This window comes from Saimiri boliviensis, chromosome 12 (assembly GCF_048565385.1).
Source record: "Saimiri boliviensis isolate mSaiBol1 chromosome 12, mSaiBol1.pri, whole genome shotgun sequence".
NCBI lineage: Eukaryota > Metazoa > Chordata > Mammalia > Primates > Cebidae > Saimiri > Saimiri boliviensis.
Window position 1 is genome coordinate 67,223,778 of NC_133460.1, and position 14,766 is coordinate 67,238,543.

At 34.5% G+C, this 14,766-nt stretch overlaps 1 pseudogene; it reads left to right on the plus strand.

The window, feature by feature from the left end:
• Positions 1–359: 359 nt before the first annotated feature.
• Positions 360–1,406, plus strand: LOC101039688 (glyceraldehyde-3-phosphate dehydrogenase pseudogene; annotated as a pseudogene).
• The last annotated feature ends 13,360 nt before the right edge of the window (positions 1,407–14,766 follow it).

The window sequence follows — 14,766 nt, forward strand, 5'->3', positions numbered from 1 at the left end:
GAGACATGGATGAATCTGGAAACCATCATCCTCAGCAAGCTGACACAAGAACAGAAAACCAAACACAGCTTGTTCTCACTCATAGGTGAGTGTTGAACAATGAGACCACATGGGCACAGGAGGGGAGCATTACACACTGGGGTCTCTTGGGGGTTTGGGGGTTATTGGAGGGACAGCAGGGGGCAGGGAGGTAGGGGAGGGATAACACTGGGAGAAATGCCTGATATAGGTGACAGGGGGATGGAGACAGCAAACCACCATGGCATGTGTGTACCTATGCAACAATCATGTAAGATTTGCACATGTACCTCAGCAAGCTGACACAAGAACGGAAAACCAAACACAGCTTGTTCTCACTCATGCATCACCAGCCACTTCCCTCAGAAGTGGTGAAGGTGAAGGCCGGAGTCAATGGATTTGACTGTATTGGGCGCCAGTCACGAGGGTTGTTTTAAACTCTGGTAAAGTGGATATTGTTGCCATCAGTGACCCCTTCATTGATCTCAAGTACACAGTCTACATAATCCAGTATGATTCCACCCATGACAAATTCTGTGGCACAGTCAAGGCTGAGAAGGGGAAGCTTGTCATCAATGGTAATACTATCACCGTCATTTAGGAGTAAGATCCCACCAAAATCAAATGGGATATTTAGTACTTAAGTGGCACTCAGTATGTTGTGGAGTCCACTAGTGTCTTCACCTCCTTGGAGAAGGCTGGGGCTCACTTGCAGGGGGAGTCAAAAGGAGCATCATCTCTGCCCCCTCTACTGATGACCCCATGTTTGTGGTGGGTGTCAACCATGAGAAGTAAGACAAGAGCTTCAAAATCATCAGCAATGCCTCCTGTACCACCAACACTTAGCACCCCTGGTCATGGTCATCCATGACAACTTTCACATTGTGGAGGGACTCATAACCACAGTTTACACAATCACTGTCACCCAAAAGACTGCAGGTGGCCCCTCCAGGAAACTGTGGCATGAGGGCTGCAGAGCTCTAAGAAACATCATCACTGCATGTACTGGCACTGCTAAGACCCTGGGCAAGGTCATCCCTGAGATGAATGTGAAGCTCATTGGCATGGCCTTTTGTGTCCCCACCCCCCCATGACCAACCCAGGTCATGGACCTGAACTGCCATTTGGAAAAAACTGCCAAATATAATGATATCAAGAAGGTGGTGAGTCAGGCATCAGATGACCCACTCAAGGGCATCCTGGGCTACACTGAGCACCATGCTGTCTCCTCTGCCTTCCACAGTGACACTCACTCTTCCACCTTTGATGCTGGGGCTGACATTTCCCTCAACAACCACTTTGTCAAGCTTATTTCCTGGTATTACAATAAATTTGGCTACAGCAACAGGGTAATGGACCTCATGCTCCACATGGCCTCCAAAGAGTAAGACCCCCAGACCACTACCCTCAGCAAGAGCACAAGAGGAGAAAAGACGCCCTCAGCTGCTGGGGAGTCCCTGCCACACTCAGTCCCCCACCGCTCTGAGAATCTTTCCTCCTCACAGTTTTCATGCAGACCCCTTGAAGAGGGAGCGGCCTTGGGAGCCTCATCTTGTTGTGTACCATCAATAAAGTCCCTTGTGCTCAGCCAAAAAAAAAAAAAAAAAAAAAAAAAAAAACCCAAACAGACAAAAAGAACAATTTCAACTGCAAATAAAACAAAATAGAGCAAAAAAATTTCTTCATATTGTTTAAATGTTGGGAGGTAGGTCCTTACCATTGTTATTTCTGATTTTAAAATATCATCAAAACCTCAGGGCTATATTTTGCATGCTGTCATTTTCTGTAATAGTCACCATAATAATTCCAGAGGATTCAGACACATCGAGGCATCCTGGAAGGTGGTGATGGAATTTCCATTGATGATAAGCTTCCCATTCTCAGCTTTGACTGTGCCATAGACTGTGGGTGGAGTCACACTGGATTATGTAGGCTGTGTAGCTGAGGTCAATGAAGGGGTTATTGACGGTGACAGTACCCACTTTACAAGAGTTTAAAGCAGCGCTGGTGACTGGGCGCCCAATACAGTCAAATCTGTTGACTCTGATGTTGTCAATTTTTTTTAATCTCCAAAGGAAAAAGAGATATTGTATTTATGTAGTCTCATCTCAACCCTGTAAATGATTTCTTCTAATTTGTGTTTGGTCATAACTGTGCCACATGCTCATGGCAAACAGGCACAGGCATACTTACTGGGCTGAGGGCTGCTTCTGTGAAACACACAGCAGAGTGAAAGGGAATGCAAATCCGAATGACTTTTGAAATTCTGTAAGGACATAGGATGGGAAAGTGGATGCTTAATAGGCAATAAATAACGTACACTACGGAATCATAACTAACACCTCACTAAGTGACAGTATTGGCTTAGGAAGTTGAAATGTTACAATTTAAATACAATATGTTTTTTTAAATGTTTAAGTTATTTTTACCAGCTGTGTTGTTTTTTAGTGTTTTTCTTTTGTTTTATTCAAATGACAGTTTTTGTTATAGTCACATAAAAGTTTTATTCAAAAAAAGTTGTTTTGTACTATGCTTTTAACATCAACTGTATTTAGAACTCAGTGTCTTAGGGTACGTTTGTTTTTAAAGAGTAGAAGCCCCTTCAACTGGGTTTAGGTTAAAAAGGGACTTCTATCGGATTTTTATATTCATATAAAGGATTTTTATTAGACAATATAATGTCAAAGATGTTGCATGTATTATTTGTAAGGGGGACAGGTAGAGAAATTAGTTCTGAAACTCATTTTATGATTAAATATATCACTCTAAAAAAACAAAATGCAAGATATCACCATAAAATAAAGAATACCCTAAAATTATAATAATAAAATTATCAGAACATGGACAGGGCTAGGAAAATAAATCTAATAGAACAATGTAGAAAGCAGAACCAACCTATATATGTATGTAGAAATTTAGTCATTTATATGGTGGTATGTCAACTTTGTGGAATATAAATCAGCCAATTTGAATAGAAAGTACTGGCTGAATTCCAGATGGAAATCCTGGACTGTCCACTTAATATTTCCATTCTAATAGACATCTTAATATTACAAGTTCAAAACAGAGTTCACAATTTCTTTCAATCTATCCTTTCCCATTTTGATAAGTAACAAAAATCTCTACTTGATTTCTCAAAATAAAAATCTTAGGGTCTTCCTTGAATCTTATCTTTTTCCCATTTCAAACATTAGGTAAACTAATTACATTAAAAAAGATAACTATTGTCATTTAAAAATGAAATATACCTATAAAATTCTATACAGAGCCCCTGCTTAGGCATGGGGGACACATTTCAAGACCCTTAGTAGCTGCCTGAAACCAAGAATAATACCAAGTTCAATATATTCTACTTATACTATGTTTCTTTATATAATACATATCTATAAAGAAGTTTAATTTATAAATTAAGCACAGTAAGAAATTAACAACCATAACTAATTATAAGATAGAACGATTATAACAATATACAATAGTAAAAGTTACATGAATGTAGTCTCTCTTTCTCTCTCAAAATATGTTATTCTACTGTCCTCACCATTCTTCTTCTATTAATCTGTCAATCAGATCACCAAAAGGACTACTGAGTGATTCATGGGCAGATAGTAGGACAGGGTGGATACGCTGGGCAAAAGGATGACTCATTAAGTGACTAAGGGGTGGGAATGAGACAGAGTGAGATTTCTGATGAGAAGCATGCAATTTAAAACATTTATTGTTGGCCAGGTGCAGTGGCTCATGCCTGTAATCCCAGGACTTTGGGAGGCCAAGGCATGTGGCTCATTTGAGGTCAGGAGTTCGAGACCAGCCTAGCCCATATGGTGAAACCCCATCTCTACTAAAATACAAAAATTATCCAGGTTTGGGGTTGCATTCCTGTAATCCCAGCTACTCTGGAGGCTGAGGCAGGAGAATCGCTTGAACCCAGGAAGCGGAGGTTGCAGTGAGCTCATTGTACCACTGCACTCCAGCTTGAGCATTGACGCAAGACTCCATCTCAAAATAAATAATTAAAATAAAAATTTCAGAAGTAAACACGAATTGTTTAGTTCTGGAATTTTTCATTTAATATTTGCTAAACTTTTTCGACTAGGGCAACAGAAACCGTAGATAATGGGGTCTATTTTACACAAAAATTACTTGGATAGAGTTTTTTTTGTTTTTTTTTTGTTTGTTTTTTTTTTTTTTGAGACGGAGTTTCGCTCTTGTTACCCAGGCTGGAGTGCAATGGCGCGATCTCGGCTCACTGCAACCTCCGCCTCCTGGGTTCAAGCAATTCTCCTGCCTCAGCCTCCTGAGTAGCTGGGATTACAGGCACGCGCCACCATGCCCAGCTAATTTTTTGTATTTTTTTTTTTTTTTTTAAGACAGAGTTTCGCTCTTGTTACCCAGGCTGGAGTGCAATGGCGCGATCTCGGCTCACCGCAACCTCCGCCTCCTGGGTTCAGGCAATTCTCCTGCCTCAGCCTCCTGAGTAGCTGGGATTACAGGCACGTACCACCATGCCCAGCTAATTTTTTGTATTTATAGTAGAGACGGGGTTTCACCATGTTGACCAGGATGGTCTCGATCTCTCGACCTTGTGATCCACCCGCCTCGGCCTCCCAAAGTGCTGGGATTACAAGCTTGAGCCACCGCGCCCGGCAATTTTTTGTATTTTTAAATAGAGACGGGGTTTCACCATGTTGACCAGGATGGTCTCGATCTCTTAACCTCGTGATCCACCCGCCTCGGCCTCCCAAAGTGCTGGGATTACAGGCTTGAGCCACCGCGCCCGGCCTTGGATAGAGTTTTAAGCAATACAAATGAAAAACAAAATAACACAATTCCATTTACTTGTAATTTTATGTAGAAAGTCTTAAAATAATTGTGACTAGAATTAAATACAGTACATTGTTATTAGTAATTACTTCTGATGTGACAGATGTGGCGTTATATATTTAGTTTATCACTTTCTCTTCCTAGACACATAAGAAGACGTTTTTCAGCCTCTCTTGCAATTATACTGAGTCCCTGTACTTGGGTCCTATACAAGATGTGGGATGAAAGCAGTGAATTACATTTCCACTACTGGTCCTCTTAAAAATTCTAATACTACTTTCACTGATGACCTTGTAGACCCTATGCTCCAGATAGAGTAAGTGAAAAGATAGACAAGGGCTACATAGCCTAAATCAAGTTTTGGGTGAGTGAGAAATAAATATTGATTATGCTAAGACATTGATTAATATATCTTAGAAGTAGGATAATGAGAGTATTTATTTCCTAATATATGTCTTATTAAATTTCATGTTGTAACAAACCAACCCCCAAACCACAGTGACTTTGTTCCACCATACAGTGTATTTTTTATTGTGGTTAACAAAACAAAATACCTAACATGAGATCTACCCATTTAACAAAATCTTAAGGTTATAGTATTGTTGGCTGTAAGCACAATGTTAGACAGCATATCTCTAGAACTATTTTATCTTGCATGACTGAAATTGTATACTCATTGAACAGCAGATCTCATTTCCCTCTCCTCCCAGTCCCTAGCAACCACCTTTCTACTTTCTGCTTCTGTGAACTTGATTACTTCAGATACCTCATAAAAAATGTAGTATATGCATATAACAGTAATAAGAAAATCTGTCACATGCAACAACACGCATGAATCTTGAGGATGCTATGCTAAATGAAGTAAGCCAGCGTATTTTTCAAATCTTTCTGTTGGGTCTTTCATCTATATATTAAAGTCCCAAAAAATACACCTAAAACTTATTTGTTTCCATTTATATGTACATTCATCCTGTATTTGTTTTTATTTATGTATTCTCTGAAACACTTATATTTTGTTTTTCACTAAATTGTATAGATTCTACCTCTAACATTACTTACCACTGTTGAATCTTTCTCTCCTCTGTATTTCAATCCCTACCATTTTTGTTGAGCCTCCAAACTTCTATTGTCTGAACTTGTGCAAAAGCCTTGTTCCCAGTTTCTCCCTGTGCAAATGTATCACCTATAACTGAGACGAGATTGACTGCAAATCAACTTATGCCACCTCTTCGTTTAATACATTTATTTGACTCCCAAGTTTTCATAGTATATTTTTAAAATCTTCGTAATTTATTCTCAATCTACCCTTGTCCCTTCATCTCAGTACCAAGTTTAAATGTCACTCTTTCTTTTAATCTTTTCTCATTAACAAAATAATTATTTTCTTTCTTTCTAACTGCATAGAAACTGTAGCTTTACCATAGAGTTTGTAATATTGTTTTAATTATTTTTCTTTCCACCCATTTATTCAGAGGAAACAATGAAAGTGTCTTATTTATCAGTTGACTAGATACAGTGTAGGCAGTGTAGCTTAACCACCTTAGATATTAGAAAGTATGTGCTGTTTACCTATGTAACAAACCTGCACATCCTGCACAGGTACCCTAGAACTTAAAATAAAAGTTGATGAAAAATAAAACAAAATAATCTTATGGCAAGTAAAAAAAAATATGTCCTAAACAAATTATTGAATTCTTCATTCCCTCTAGAAGTTTCTTTTTTTTTTATTTTGAAATAAATTCAAGGGTGTTTTAGTGTTTTACTACAGCCCCATTATTAATAAATTTTGTATTACCATGTGTCATACTAGTTATCTGCTTTGACTAAGTATGTTACAGAATTCTTATTCATTAAGTTAAATTTAGTGTCTATTTTAACTGTGTCTATGACAGTGTCCTATTAACACATATTTAATGTAAAAAAAAAAAACTAAATTTGTATTTTCTTGACCAAGAAAGTCTAAAAAGTGCATTTATAGGCATAATGTAGAATTATTTTTATTTGAAAAAATAAAATTGTATATATCTTATAAGCAGTGAAACTATTTTAATTCATTCTTTTCTGCCATGCTCTCCCCCTCACAATTTATTATTTATAAGCAATTGACAGCATTTGCTTCCCTGTAATTTCTCTACTTGACAACATATAATAACTATAAAAAAATTAAGCTATCTTTTTCTAAACTAAGTATTATTAACTTCTCCTTTCCATGTTCTGTGGAATCTCATGCCAAAGGTCTTTTTGAGCAATTGGGTCTTGACTGCTGCAGCTTGATGACAGTTTCAACAGGATCTAATGAAGAGTGAATGTTAGAAACCAGAGACTGCAATATAGAAACTGTCTTTTTCTCAATGTCATAATGAATTATTTATGTAACTCAAAATATTTTATTTCAGGTTCCAAATAAATACATCTACTTTAAAAGCAAATTAAATAAGCTTATTGTATACTGTAGGTATCTGACATATTTGGGTGTTTATTTAGCTGTGTAATTATCATAGGAATCTGAGAGAGGATTTATTTTCTATAAATTAAACCCATTGAAATGAAATCTCATTACAGTTGTTCTAATAGTTTTTCTTATATATATATCTTATTACCTTGCATTGATATGTTATATCAAAATATGAAATGGGCATCTTCTAATTTTATTAGAGAACTAAATACTGTAGCCACTGAAAACAACTTAGGAGAGGATTTATTTTAAAATTCTGTAAGGCTGATGCATTTAATTGTCTCAGTTTCTTTCGTTGAAGAATGTATTTGACACAAAGAGAAAAAAATGAATTAAAATGTATATGAAAGACAAAGATGGGTGTCATATTTTATTTACTCAGAAAAATTAACTTAAAATGCAAGGGAGTGTCAGTTAATTTAGAGAAAAGGAAGGATGAATCAGTCAGTAATTAGCTATTTTGCTTAAAGTCTTTCTTATTGATTAAGGGCAATATTTACATTTGCCTTTACCAATCTTAGCTTCAGGAAAAGAAAACATACACCTTTACATTTATGAAAAATATAAATTCCAATGCATTTCCAGAAGCCAAATATATGACTGTCCTTACAGGTATAGATTAAAAATTTAAAATTCTAATAATTAAAAATAAATATTAACTACATGTCTTATGTTTTATCAGTCTGAATATTTGTGATATGATTTTTTTTAAAATCCAAGATGCTTGTAATAAAATTGTCCATTATGTGTAATTTGGGACAGCTAAGACTTGTACTGTATTTTTCATTCTTGTTCATTCACATTTCCCAAAGCTATCTGATTACACATAGCCCTGACAGTGGGATATCTACTTCCTCTCTCCTGCAGTTCATCTGTTATAATCTCAGGCACAGTTTCCATCATGTTTTTGCTGCCTTGTTTGGGAGGCTTCATGCTGTTTCTGGGATTAGTGGCTGATTGTTACACTATGGCATTAGCAATGGAATATTAACTTTCATTTGCTATTTTCTGAAAGCATGAGATGAAACAAATTATAGTTATTAAAGGTAGTCACTCTTGGCCAAGCACAGTGGCTCACACCTGTAATCCCAGCACTTTGGGATGCTGAAGTGGGCAGATCACTTGAGATCTGGAGTTCGACAACAACCTGACCAACTAGTAACAAAGGCTAACCAACAGTCAAAAAGAACATTGTGATAAAAGACTTTAAGCTTATTTTTGACTGGAACCTTAATGAAAATGATATTGACTCTATCGCAAGACTTTTGAGGACAAAGGGCATTTTATTATACATATATTTTAATTGCATTGTCTGGCATTATGCTGTGTGCTTGCTCAGTCCTGTTCTTAGCACCCACTTCTGAAAAAAAAAAGCAATATTCTTTTTGGACTACATAGAACTTGCTTTCATTGTAAACCATATCACCCCATCTGAATTTCTATCTTCTCTTTCTTTTAATATCTGTTGCATAAAGTGGTGTAAAAATATTCCATAGTCATTTATTATATGTTGAATGGTGTTCCTTTTCCTAAAAAAAATGCCCAACTCATAACAGCTGATACCTACAAATGTAATGTTATTTGAAATTGAGCCTTGTTAGCTATACTTTTTAAAAAAATTTTTAAAGCAAATTTAGATTTTTAAAAATATATATTTTGTTGCATTGTAGGATTTGGGGTACATGTGAAGAACATGCAGGATCGTTGCATAGGTACATAAACGGCAATGTGGTTTGCTGCCTTCCTCCCCATCATGTATATCTGGCATTTCTCACCATGTTATAACTCCCCAACTCCCCAACCCCCACTGCCCCTCCCCTAGTTTGTCCCAGTGCACCTTAGTGTGTGATACTCCACTCCCTGTGTCCATGTTTTCTCATTTTTCAACACCTGCCGATGAGTGAAAACAGATGGTGTTTGATTTTCTGTTCTTGTGTCGGTTTGCTGAGAATGATTTCCAGGTTCATTCATGTCCCTACAAAGGACACGAACTCATCCTTTTTTATGGCTGCATACTATTCCATGGTGTATATGTGCCACATTTTCACTGTCCAGTCTCTCATTGATGGGCATTTGGGTTGGTTCCAAGTCTTTGTTATTGTAAACAGTGCTGCAACGAACATTCATGTGCATGTGTCCTTGTAGCGGAATGATTTATAATCCTTTGGATATATACCTAATAATGGGATTGCTGGGTCAAATGGAATTTCTATTTCTAGGTCCTTGAGGAATTGCCACACTGTCTTCCATAATGATTGAATTAATTTGCACTCCCACTAACAGTGTAAAAGTGTTCCTATTTCTCCACATCCTCTCCAGCATCTGTTGTCTCCAGATTTTTTAATGATCGCCATTCTAACTGGCATGAGATGGTATCTCAATGTAGTTTTGATTTGCATTTCTCTAATGACCAGTGATGAAGAGCATTTTTTCATATGTTTGTTGGCCTCATAAATATCTATTTGAGTAGTACTACAATTCTAACAAACTCAACTTGCCCAGCATGCCCTTTAACTCTCTCTCATCACTTTACATGAAAACATTTATTTCAATTATGATTTTTTTTTGTGAAAATAGTATAAAATGCATTTTATTTGAAGGGAGAGGATGCACGGAGCTATAATACATATTTTTAGCAAATAGTTTAAAACTCAGAATTATTTTTCTTTAATCACAGTATCAAACTGGTCATCAAGTCTTGTCATTTTTGTCTTCTCAAGGCTTCAAATGGCCATTCCTATCACCACAAACAGAATAAGCATTTTGATTGCCAATATATCTTGAAAGGGCATTTATAACTGCTTGAATTTAAATTAATTTTCAGATTTTAAAATCATCTTAAGGGCTATTGTAAGTAGTTACAGAACTTTGATTTAGTTTTTTCTTTTCTTTCTTTTTCAGTTAGGTCTCCTTTTCCTTCAAAAGTTATCCTGATATATGGTTTACAGACAGTTCAAACTTGTTTTTTCCATATTGCAAGCCATTTGTCCCATCACTGGTTTTAAACAGAGTTGTTTTCCTGATAAATTTGGAATGCCACGTTTAATATATGCTGTATTTTTATGTACTTATTCTAGTTATTACTAATTATCATTACGATTTTTCTAGAGACATTGCTTTAACCTAGTCATATCAATATGTGATGTTATCCTCACATGACCATTATTTTCTAAAAGTTATAAAATATTTTTATTTGCCCTTTGACTAAAATGTAACTAATGATTGGATGTTTTTGTTCGGTTTTGCTTTGCTTTGTTTTGAGCTTGTATTTACTTCAAAGTTCTAGGTATAAGAATTGTTGTATCCCAAGTATAAGCATTTAGATTTTTAAATCAAAATAGTTTATTGTCATATAGTTAGATAATTCTATTTTCACAAACGTACCATTTGCAAAAAAAAGGATTTTCTTTATGATTGAATATTTGCTAAATTTTTAAGAATATTTCATATGCATTTGCAGAGAAGTCTCTTTTCTATTGTTATATTTGGAATTTGATATATAAGAACAGGTTTATTTTCTTTGTAAGTTCTAGATACATACTTACTAAATGTTATCGTATATCACTTGGACAGAGAGTGATAGGAAATTTTATATAATTTAACATTTGTCTTCTTGAATCTACTTAAATTTTTGCTTTATAAAAATTGCCGGCAAGTTATTTAGTGCATAATTATTAATACATGTTACATGTTTTGAATGCAAGTCACCTTTGGCCTTATAAAGTATTCTTCACTTCCACAAGTTCTTTGGCTTGAGTTTGTCTTGTTTGGGATATGACAACATTGACCTCATTTGCATTCTCCTGTTGTAACCTTGTACATCATGTTTTTTTAAGCTTTCTAGTTGCAGTTTCAGATGTACCAGTCTTACACAGAATAGATTTCACTTTATTAATCAATCTAAAATATTATAAGTTAATAAGTTAAGGTTTTATTTATATGAAAGTTATATTTGGAGTTAATGATATTATATGGTTTTATGCTTATGTGTATGCAAAGTATATATATATATATATATATATATATAAAGTACATACATATGTATTCAGGTGATCAAGGTTTGATTTTGTTAGTTGTCCTTTTTCTTTGTTACATATAAATTGAATATATCAAAATTGGTGGGACATATGTATATAATTTCTACAAGAGAATACTGTAAAAATAAACAGTTTCATTAAGAAAGGGAAAGTCTCAAATCAGTAACCTGAGAGCAGAAATCATGGACATTTAAAGCAGAAAATCAAGTAAAGTAAATGTTAAAGGCTAGCTATTTGAAAAAAAGAAAACAAATACAGTTTACACACTTCCAGCAAAAGTAACAAACAAAAAGAGAGAAGGCAGAATTTATTCATATCAGGAAAGAAAAAGGAGATGTCACTATATACCCTGTAAATATGAAAAGGACAACTCTACACACATAAATTTGATAATGTAGATAATATGGACAAATTCTTCAGAAAATACTAATTACTAAATTTATCAAATATACAATAGATAATTGTAGATTAACATACATATGTAAAATAATGCATTCAGATTATGTGTATCCTTTGTCAAATGTTCTCCAACAATATCAGTGGGATAATGAAATTGCAACAGTCAAGTTTCAGGAAAATTCCATCACCACAAGGATGCCACATAAGTTGCAGACATACTTACCTCATTCCAAATGTTAAGGGTAAAGCACTAGGTCTTTCACCAGTAAGTATAATGTTGGCTGTAGATCTTTGTAGGTGATTTTACTAATCTGAGAAAGTTATTCTGTTTATGTTTCTGACAGTCTTTATCTAAAATGGTATAGACTTGTGACAGTTTGACAGTTTTGTTCTCAATTGATATAATTATATAATTTGCCTTCCTAAGCCAATTAATATTGTGGATTACACTGATTAATTTTGGAATATTGAAAAAACCTTATAATATATGTAAGTATATATAACATAAAATATAATTATAAATTATATTTAAATTTATAATTTATAATATAGTTTTAATTATATTTATATTTATATTGATAAATTGTCTCTAAGACAAAGTTCAGATGAATATGTATTTTGTTGAATCTCTTTGCTGAAATATATTTGTATAATTACACAATAAATAGATTTTAAAATACCTAACTAATCAACTTTCTCTAAGCTGTACTCCAGATCAAAGACAGATACATGTTATAACTTCCCAATATTTTGTCACTGAACACTTTATTATGAATTACAAAGTTACTCATGAACCTGTGAATGCCCAAAGTGTCAAAAAGCCTGTATTCTACAATAATTTAATAAAATATATTCTCTTATCATTTCAAGTATTAAACCAGACTTATTTGTCCTTTCCTGATTCAAAGCTTATTTTTCCGGGATGAAACACAAAAAGCCTAAAAGTAACTGGTTCTTCTTCTCTTTGAAAAACAAGATAAACAAATGTACCCACAGCTAAGATGCTTTTAGATGTCTTAGAAGAGAAAGAGAAATGGCAAGATGTTTCTGAAAGCCAGAAAATCAATAAGGTTAAATTTCTCTTAGAATGGAGGGCAGGAAATCTTTTGGCTTCTAAGAGAAAGGGCACACTCTCTGTCCCATTCCAGTACCCTGACAAGATGGCAAGACCCTGGGATTTGGCTTAAGAAGACAAGCTATTGAAGTATGTCTTCCCTCTGATATGCAACTCTTGAAAATATTTTATAATAATGAAGAGTAGCATTAGTCAAGAAAAAGCAAATCCAGAAAAATTCTTAATTTTAGAGATGTTTTACATTTAGTACCCAAGAGTGTTGTTTGATTTTCATTTTGAAATCCAATGGTTTTGCTCTAGTAACCATACATACACACATACATATATGTGTATACATGTAGTTATAGTTGTACATAATTATATTAATATATGCAAAACTACATATATAATTACAGTAAGTACAGAACTGCAATATTCTTGACTAACAGATTTAGCTTATGAAAGAAACACAAAGCTATTCAGTCCTTTTTAGCATTAAAAAAAATCACATTTGTTTTTCTTTTCACATGAGAGTAGCAAAAGAACTAAAGAAAAGGAAGAGCTAATTTAGGTTTAAATTTATCTCTATTGGTAAACTCTTCACACAGAAATCAACAGTACTAATATAATGGTGAAACACTGTTTTTGTAAAACTGGTATATAATGCCAGGATGTAATATGAGGATTCTGCTTGTGTATTTTTTCCTCTGTAGATCTGTTCTTTAATTGGTATCTCGATGACAGAGTTCAGAGGAGAAGGCCAATACTAGAACACAAACTTACTCAAATTGGGTTTTCTTCCAGACGTATTTTGAAGAAAAAATGGTAAAGGTATTCCATAAAATATTTACTTTTTACATTTTCAAGGTTCTCTCTCTAGGCTTACTATAACAAACCCTAAAATTTAGGCAACATATGACATCTACAATTAATATAACCAATGAGCAGATTTCAACAATTTTTCACATTCAGTGGTTAATGTATTAAAATGTATTTTATCTGAAATGGCATGTTTCAGACCTGTATATTCCTGTGACAAATGTAGAAAATCTGAGTCTTAATGGCTGGCTTTTTGTGGAAAAATTACTTTGAAACAGAAATGTGAACAAATTATAAATATATAGCTCAAAATTTAAAAAAAAACTATTGTGTATACTTAGATTAAGATACCAACGATATTCTATAACCACACTACTGCTTTCATGATTCCCTGTCATCTCTAGTTGCCTCCACTTAAGATAACCTCTATTATAATTTATTTTACTATTGAATACTTTTATCATTTTGAAATTTATAGAAATTTATACAAATGAGATAATGTTACTGAATTATTTCTACTCAACAATATGTTTCTAAGGTTTCTTCATATTTTGTCTCCAGTGGTGCATGATCAGTCCCCATTTCTCAAAAGTGTTCTGTGGTGGAATATAAGACAGTTTCTGTATGTTCTTGATGAAGATTTAAGTGGTTTTCCATTTTAGGGTATTACAAGTAAGGCTGTTACAATTATTCCAGTCCCTTTTTTGTTGCTGCTGTTGTTGAACATATGTGTGCCGATCTGTTAAGTATATGCTTGTGGTGGAAGAAACTCTGATTTATAGAAAGTATGTAGATTTAGCTATAGTAGATATGACTTAGCAATTTTCAGAAGTAGCCATACAAATTAACATTCTCATTATTAGTGTATGAGAGTTTTGGTTGCTCCATATTGTTACCAACATTCGGTATTTTCCTTTTCATTCATTTTAGGCATTCTTACAGGTATAAACAAATATTCATGTTTTTTTATTTCACTTTAAGTTCTGGGTTACATGTACAGATCTTGCAGGATTGTTACCTAGGTATACACATGCCATGGTGGTTTGCTGCCTCCATCTCCCCATCACCTACATTACATATTTCTCCTAATGTATCCCTCCCCAATCTTCCACCCACTGCTATCCCTCCCCTACTCCACCCCCAATAGACCCCAGGGTGGGATG